Here is a 9,158-nt window from a genome sequence, read left to right on the forward strand (position 1 = left end):
GGGCAAAAATCATCCATTTTGGGAGAAAAAGAATTACATTTTCTGAGCGATTTTTCTTTAAATTTTCGACGGAACTTCCTCTTTAATAGCACGTCTGTCCAGCAATCGATTTGGAATGCGTTCTAGGGCCCGTAAGGCATCTTTCTAGCAACTTTCAAGCAATTTCATTTTTTGGCCAAAATTGAAAAAAATGCAAGGGGTTAGCCTTACATTTTTAGTCAAAATTGGCCAAAAATTGACTTTTCTCAAAACAAGACAGAAATTCATCTAGAAGCAAGAGGAACATCAATCAACACTCTAACATGCACAATTTTGAAGATTTGGGCAAAAATCATCCATTTTTGGAGAAAAAGAATTACATTTTTTGAGCGATTTTACCTTAAATTTTCGACGGAATTTCCCCTTTAATAGAACATCTGTCAAGCAATCGATTTGGAATGCGTTCTAGGGCCCGTAAGGCATCTTTCTAGCAACTTTCAAGCAATTTCATTTTTTGGCCAAAATTGAAAAAAAATGCAAGGGGTTAGCCTTACATTTTTAGTCAAAATTGGCCAAAAATTGACTTTTCTCAAAACAAGACAGAAATTCATCTAGAAGCAAGAGGAACATCAATCAATACTCTAACATGCACAATTTTGAAGATTTGGGCAAAAATCATCAATTTTTGGAGAAAAAGAATGACATTTTTTGAGCGATTTTACTTTAAATTTTCGACGGAACTTCCTCTTTAATAGCACGTCTGTCCAGCAATCGATTTGGAATGCGTTCTAGGGCCCGTAAGGCATCTTTCTAGCAACTTTCAAGCAATTTCATTTTTTGGCCAAAATTGAAAAAAATGCAAGGGGTTAGCCTTACATTTTTAGTCAAAATTGGCCAAAAAATGACTTTTTCAAAACAAGACAGAAATTCATCTAGAAGCAAGAGGAACATTAATCAATACTCTAACATGCACAATTTTTAAGATTTGGGCAAAAATCATCCATTTATGGAGAAAAAGAATTACATTTTTTGAGCGATTTTACCTTAAATTTTCGACGGAATTTCCCCTTTAATAGAACATCTGTCAAGCAATCGATTTGGAATGCGTTCTAGGGCCCGTAAGGCATCTTTCTAGCAACTTTCAAGCAATTTCATTTTTTTGGCCAAAATTGAAAAAAATGCAAGGGGTTAGCCTTACATTTTTAGTCAAAATTGGCCAAAAATTGACTTTTCTCAAAACAAGACAGAAATTCATCTAGAAGCAAGAGAAACATCAATCAATACTCTAACATGCACAATTTTGAAGATTTGGTCAAAAATCATCCATTTTTGGAGAAAAAGAATTACATTTCTTGAGCGATTTTACCTTAAATTTTCGACGGAACTTCCTCTTTAATAGCACGTCTGTCCACCAATTGATTTGGAATGCGTTCTAGGGCCCGTAAGGCATCTTTCTAGCAACTTTCAAGCAATTTCATTTTTTGGCCAAAATTGAAAAAAATGCAAGGGGTTAGCCTTACATTTTAAGTCAAAATTGGCCAAAAATTGACTTTTTCAAAACAAGACAGAAATTCATCTAGAAGCAAGAGGAACATTAATCAATACTCTAACATGCACAATTTTTAAGATTTGGGCAAAAATCATCCATTTTTGGAGAAAAAGAATTACATTTTTTGAGCGATTTTACCTTAAATTTTCGACGGAATTTCCCCTTTAATAGAACATCTGTCAAGCAATCGATTTGGAATGCGTTCTAGGGCCCGTAAGGCATCTTTCTAGCAACTTTCAAGCAATTTCATTTTTTGGCCAAAATTGAAAAAAAATGCAAGGGGTTAGCCTTACATTTTTAGTCAAAATTGGCCAAAAATTGACTTTTCTCAAAACAAGACAGAAATTCATCTAGAAGCAAGAGGAACATCAATCAATACTCTAACATGCACAATTTTGAAGATTTGGGCAAAAATCATCAATTTTTGGAGAAAAAGAATGACATTTTTTGAGCGATTTTACTTTAAATTTTCGACGGAACTTCCTCTTTAATAGCACGTCTGTCCAGCAATCGATTTGGAATGCGTTCTAGGGCCCGTAAGGCATCTTTCTAGCAACTTTCAAGCAATTTCATTTTTTGGCCAAAATTGAAAAAAATGCAAGGGGTTAGCCTTACATTTTTAGTCAAAATTGGCCAAAAATTGACTTTTTCAAAACAAGACAGAAATTCATCTAGAAGCAAGAGGAACATTAATCAATACTCTAACATGCACAATTTTTAAGATTTGGGCAAAAATCATCCATTTATGGAGAAAAAGAATTACATTTTTTGAGCGATTTTACCTTAAATTTTCGACGGAATTTCCCCTTTAATAGAACATCTGTCAAGCAATCGATTTGGAATGCGTTCTAGGGCCCGTAAGGCATCTTTCTAGCAACTTTCAAGCAATTTCATTTTTTTGGCCAAAATTGAAAAAAATGCAAGGGGTTAGCCTTACATTTTTAGTCAAAATTGGCCAAAAATTGACTTTTCTCAAAACAAGACAGAAATTCATCTAGAAGCAAGAGAAACATCAATCAATACTCTAACATGCACAATTTTGAAGATTTGGTCAAAAATCATCCATTTTTGGAGAAAAAGAATTACATTTTCTGAGCGATTTTACTTTAAATTTTCGACGGAACTTCCTCTTTAATAGCACGTCTGTCCAGCAATCGATTTGGAATGCGTTCTAGGGCCCGTAAGGCATCTTTCTAGCAACTTTCAAGCAATTTCATTTTTTGGCCAAAATTGAAAAAAATGCAAGGGGTTAGCCTTACATTTTTAGTCAAAATTGGCCAAAAATTGACTTTTCTCAAAACAAGACAGAAATTCATCTAGAAGCAAGAGGAACATCAATCAATACTCTAACATGCACAATTTTGAAGATTTGGGCAAAAATCATCCATTTTTGGAGAAAAAGAATTACATTTTTTGAGCGATTTTACTTTAAATTTTCGTCGGAATTTCCCCTTTAATAGAACATCTGTCAAGCAATCGATTGGGAATGCGTTCTAGGGCCCGTAAGGCATCTTTCTAGCAACTTTCAAGCAATTTCATTTTTTGGCCAAAATTGAAAAAAATGCAAGGGGTTAGCCTTACATTTTTAGTCAAAATTGGCCAAAAATTGACTTTTCTCAAAACAAGACAAAAATTCATCTAGAAGCAAGAGGATCATCAATCAACACTCTAACATGCACAATTTTGAAGATTTGGGCAAAAATCATCCATTTTTGGAGAAAAAGAATTACATTTTTTGAGCGATTTTACCTTAAATTTTCGACGGAACTTCCTCTTTAATAGCACGTCTGTCCGGAAAACGATTTGGAATGCGTAATAGGGCCCTTAAGGGATCTTTCTAGCAACTTTCAAGCAATTTCATTTTTTGGGCAAAAATTGAAAAAAATGCAAGGGGTTAGCCTTACATTTTTAGTCAAAATTTGCCAAAAATTGACTTTTCTCAAAACAAGACAGAAATTCATCTAGAACCAAGAGGAACATCAATCAATACTCTAACATGCACAATTTTGAAGATTTGGGCAAAAATCATCCATTTTTGGAGAAAAAGAATTACATTTTCTGAGCGATTTTACTTTAAAGTTTCGACGGAACTGCCTCTTTAATAGCACGTCTGTCCAGCAATCGATTTGGAATGCGTTCTAGGGCCCGTAAGGCATCTTTCTAGCAACTTTCAAGCAATTTCATTTTTTGGCCAAAATTGAAAAAAATGCAAGGGGTTAGCCTTACATTTTTAGTCAAAATTGGCCAAAAATTGACTTTTCTCAAAACAAGACAGAAATCAATTTAGAAGCGAGAGGAACATCAATCAATACTCTAACATGCACAATTTTGAAGATTTGGGCAAAAATCATCCATTTTTGGAGAAAAAGAATGACATTTTTTGAGCGATTTTACCTTAAATTTTCGACGGAACTTCCTCTTTAATAGCACGTCTGTCCAGCAATCGATTTGGAATGCGTTCTAGGGCCCGTAAGGCATCTTTCTAGCAACTTTCAAGCAATTTCATTTTTTGGCCAAAATTGAAAAAAATGCAAGGGGTTAGCCTTACATTTTTTAGTCAAAATTGGCCAAAAATTGACTTTTCTCAAAACAAGACAGAAATTCATCTAGAAGCAAGAGGAACATTAATCAATACTCTAACATGCACAATTTTGAAGATTTGGGCAAAAATCATCCATTTTTGGAGAAAAAGAATTACATTTTTTGAGCGATTTCACCTTAAATTTTCGACGGAATTTCCCCTTTAATAGCACATCTGTCAAGCAATCGATTTGGAATGCGTTCTAGGGCCCGTAAGGCATCTTTCTAGCAATTTTCAAGCAATTTCATTTTTTGGCCAAAATTGAAAAAAATGCAAGGGGTTAGCCTTACATTTTAGTCAAAATTGGCCAAAAATTGACTTTTCTCAAAACAAGACAGAAATTCATCTAGAAGCAAGAGGAACATCAATCAATACTCTAACATGCACAATTTTGAAGATTTGGGCAAAAATCATCCATTTTTGGAGAAAAAGAATTACATTTTCTGAGCGATTTTACTTTAAATTTTCGACGGAACTTCCTCTTTAATAGCACGTCTGTCCAGCAATCGATTTGGAATGCGTTCTAGGGCCCGTAAGGCATCTTTCTAGCAACTTTCAAGCAATTTCATTTTTTGGCCAAAATTGAAAAAAATGCAAGGGGTTAGCCTTACATTTTTAGTCAAAATTGGCCAAAAATTGACTTTTCTCAAAACAAGACAGAAATTCATCTAGAAGCAAGAGGAACATTAATCAATACTCTAACATGCACAATTTTGAAGATTTGGGCAAAAATCATCCATTTTGGGAGAAAAAGAATTACATTTTCTGAGCGATTTTACTTTAAATTTTCGACGGAACTTCCTCTTTAATAGCACGTCTGTCCAGCAATCGATTTGGAATGCGTTCTAGGGCCCGTAAGGCATCTTTCTAGCAACTTTCAAGCAATTTCATTTTTTGGCCAAAATTGAAAAAAATGCAAGGGGTTAGCCTTACATTTTTAGTCAAAATTGGCCAAAAATTGACTTTTCTCAAAACAAGACAGAAATTCATCTAGAAGCAAGAGGAACATTAATCAATACTCTAACATGCACAATTTTGAAGATTTGGGCAAAAATCATCCATTTTGGGAGAAAAAGAATTACATTTTCTGAGCGATTTTACTTTAAATTTTCGACGGAACTTCCTCTTTAATAGCACGTCTGTCCAGCAATCGATTTGGAATGCGTTCAAGGGCCCGTAAGGCATCTTTCTAGCAACTTTCAAGCAATTTCATTTTTTGGCCAAAATTGAAAAAAATGCAAGGGGTTAGCCTTACATTTTTAGTCAAAATTGGCCAAAAATTGACTTTTCTCAAAACAAGACAGAAATTCATCTAGAAGCAAGAGGAACATCAATCAATACTCTAACATGCACAATTTTGAAGATTTGGGCAAAAAATCATCCTTTTTCGGAGAAAAAGAATTACATTTTTTGAGCGATTTTACCTTAAATTTTCAACGGAACTTCCTCTTTAATAGCACGTCTGTCCGGAAAACGATTTGGAATGCGTTCTAGGGCCCATAAGGCATCTTTCTAGCAACTTTCAAGCAATTTCATTTGTTGGCCAAAATTGAAAAAAATGCAAGGGGTTAGCCTTACATTTTTAGTCAAAATTGGCCAAAAATTGACTTTTCTCAAAACAAGACAGAAATTCATCTAGAAGCAAGAGGAACATCAATCAACACTCTAACATGCACAATTTTGAAGATTTGGGCAAAAATCATCCATTTTTGGAGAAAAAGAATTACATTTCTTGAGCGATTTCACCTTAAATTTTCGACGGAATTTCCCCTTTAATAGCACATCTGTCAAGCAATCGATTTGGAATGCGTTCTAGGGCCCGTAAGGCATCTTTCTAGCAACTTTCAAGCAATTTCATTTTTTGGCCAAAATTGAAAAAAATGCAAGGGGTTAGCCTTACATTTTAGTCAAAATTGGCCAAAAATTGACTTTTCTCAAAACAAGACAGAAATTCATCTAGAAGCAAGAGGAACATCAATCAATACTCTAACATGCACAATTTTGAAGATTTGGGCAAAAATCATCCATTTTTGGAGAAAAAGAATTACATTTTCTGAGCGATTTTACTTTAAATTTTCGACGGAACTTCCTCTTTAATAGCACGTCTGTCCAGCAATCGATTTGGAATGCGTTCTAGGGCCCGTAAGGCATCTTTCTAGCAACTTTCAAGCAATTTCATTTTTTGGCCAAAATTGAAAAAAATGCAAGGGGTTAGCCTTACATTTTTAGTCAAAATTGGCCAAAAATTGACTTTTCTCAAAACAAGACAGAAATTCATCTAGAAGCAAGAGGAACATTAATCAATACTCTAACATGCACAATTTTGAAGATTTGGGCAAAAATCATCCATTTTGGGAGAAAAAGAATTACATTTTCTGAGCGATTTTACTTTAAATTTTCGACGGAACTTCCTCTTTAATAGCACGTCTGTCCAGCAATCGATTTGGAATGCGTTCTAGGGCCCGTAAGGCATCTTTCTAGCAACTTTCAAGCAATTTCATTTTTTGGCCAAAATTGAAAAAAATGCAAGGGGTTAGCCTTACATTTTTAGTCAAAATTGGCCAAAAATTGACTTTTCTCAAAACAAGACAGAAATTCATCTAGAAGCAAGAGGAACATTAATCAATACTCTAACATGCACAATTTTGAAGATTTGGGCAAAAATCATCCATTTTGGGAGAAAAAGAATTACATTTTCTGAGCGATTTTACTTTAAATTTTCGACGGAACTTCCTCTTTAATAGCACGTCTGTCCAGCAATCGATTTGGAATGCGTTCAAGGGCCCGTAAGGCATCTTTCTAGCAACTTTCAAGCAATTTCATTTTTTGGCCAAAATTGAAAAAAATGCAAGGGGTTAGCCTTACATTTTTAGTCAAAATTGGCCAAAAATTGACTTTTCTCAAAACAAGACAGAAATTCATCTAGAAGCAAGAGGAACATCAATCAATACTCTAACATGCACAATTTTGAAGATTTGGGCAAAAAATCATCCTTTTTCGGAGAAAAAGAATTACATTTTTTGAGCGATTTTACCTTAAATTTTCAACGGAACTTCCTCTTTAATAGCACGTCTGTCCGGAAAACGATTTGGAATGCGTTCTAGGGCCCGTAAGGCATCTTTCTAGCAACTTTCAAGCAATTTCATTTGTTGGCCAAAATTGAAAAAAATGCAAGGGGTTAGCCTTACATTTTTAGTCAAAATTGGCCAAAAATTGACTTTTCTCAAAACAAGACAGAAATTCATCTAGAAGCAAGAGGAACATCAATCAACACTCTAACATGCACAATTTTGAAGATTTGGGCAAAAATCATCCATTTTTGGAGAAAAAGAATTACATTTCTTGAGCGATTTTACCTTAAATTTTCGACGGAACTTCCTCTTTAATAGCACGTCTGTCCACCAATTGATTTGGAATGCGTTCTAGGGCCCGTAAGGCATCTTTCTAGCAACTTTCAAGCAATTTCATTTTTTGGCCAAAATTGAAAAAAATGCAAGGGGTTAGCCTTACATTTTTAGTCAAAATTGGCCAAAAATTGACTTTTTCAAAACAAGACAGAAATTCATCTAGAAGCAAGAGGAACATCAATCAATACTCTAACATGCACAATTTTTAAGATTTGGGCAAAAATCATCCATTTTTGGAGAAAAAGAATTACATTTTTTGAGCGATTTTACCTTAAATTTTCGACGGAATTTCCCCTTTAATAGAACATCTGTCAAGCAATCGATTTGGAATGCGTTCTAGGGCCCGTAAGGCATCTTTCTAGCAACTTTCAAGCAATTTCATTTTTTGGCCAAAATTGAAAAAAAATGCAAGGGGTTAGCCTTACATTTTTAGTCAAAATTGGCCAAAAATTGACTTTTCTCAAAACAAGACAGAAATTCATCTAGAAGCAAGAGGAACATCAATCAATACTCTAACATGCACAATTTTGAAGATTTGGGCAAAAATCATCAATTTTTGGAGAAAAAGAATGACATTTTTTGAGCGATTTTACTTTAAATTTTCGACGGAACTTCCTCTTTAATAGCACGTCTGTCCAGCAATCGATTTGGAATGCGTTCTAGGGCCCGTAAGGCATCTTTCTAGCAACTTTCAAGCAATTTCATTTTTTGGCCAAAATTGAAAAAAATGCAAGGGGTTAGCCTTACATTTTTAGTCAAAATTGGCCAAAAATTGACTTTTTCAAAACAAGACAGAAATTCATCTAGAAGCAAGAGGAACATTAATCAATACTCTAACATGCACAATTTTGAAGATTTGGGCAAAAATCATCAATTTTTGGAGAAAAAGAATTACATTTTTTGAGCGATTTTACCTTAAATTTTCGACGGAATTTCCCCTTTAGTAGCACATCTCTCCAGCAATCGATTTGGAATGCGTTCTAGGGCCCTTAAGGCATCTTTCCAGCAACTTTCAAGCAATTTAATTTTTTGGCCAAAATTGAAAAAAATGCATTACATTTTTAGTCAAAATTGGCCAAAAATTGACTTTTCTCAAAACAAGGCAGACATTCTTCTGGATGCGAGAGGAACATCGATTAATACCATTGTCATTTCTTTACTTGTGAAAACCAAAGAATAAATGAACCAACTCACTATAATGTTATAATGTACAGAAAGATTTTTATCAATATCAAATATCAATATCTGGACAGGAAAAGTTGCAATGTTCCAGAGAATATAGGTGGGTACCTTTCGATGGGAATCAGTTAAAATTACCAAAATGCGGCAAAGTATTGTATTTTTTTTGGTAAACATTTTTCAGAAGAAATCAATGAAAAACGGTTAAATATTTCACAAGTTATAAAGCAAACAACTATTTACACACTGAGAACATGACATAAAGTTATTGAAAAGCAAATCAGCAAATTTGGAAGTGCGTGAAGTTGTGTGGTATAACAGTATTTAAATTTAAATAACGTGTGTTAAATTTAATATTCCTGAATATGAAACCAAGTTTTAACAGTTTTATCTTGGTTTGTTCAGAGTTTGCCAAAAAAAATTACAAATGCAACATTTTGTGACGTGTGGCAATAAGTGATAA

The sequence above is a fragment of the Patiria miniata genome, unplaced genomic scaffold (assembly GCF_015706575.1).
Source record: "Patiria miniata isolate m_02_andy unplaced genomic scaffold, ASM1570657v1 HiC_scaffold_17, whole genome shotgun sequence".
NCBI classification, from domain to species: Eukaryota; Metazoa; Echinodermata; class Asteroidea; order Valvatida; family Asterinidae; genus Patiria; species Patiria miniata.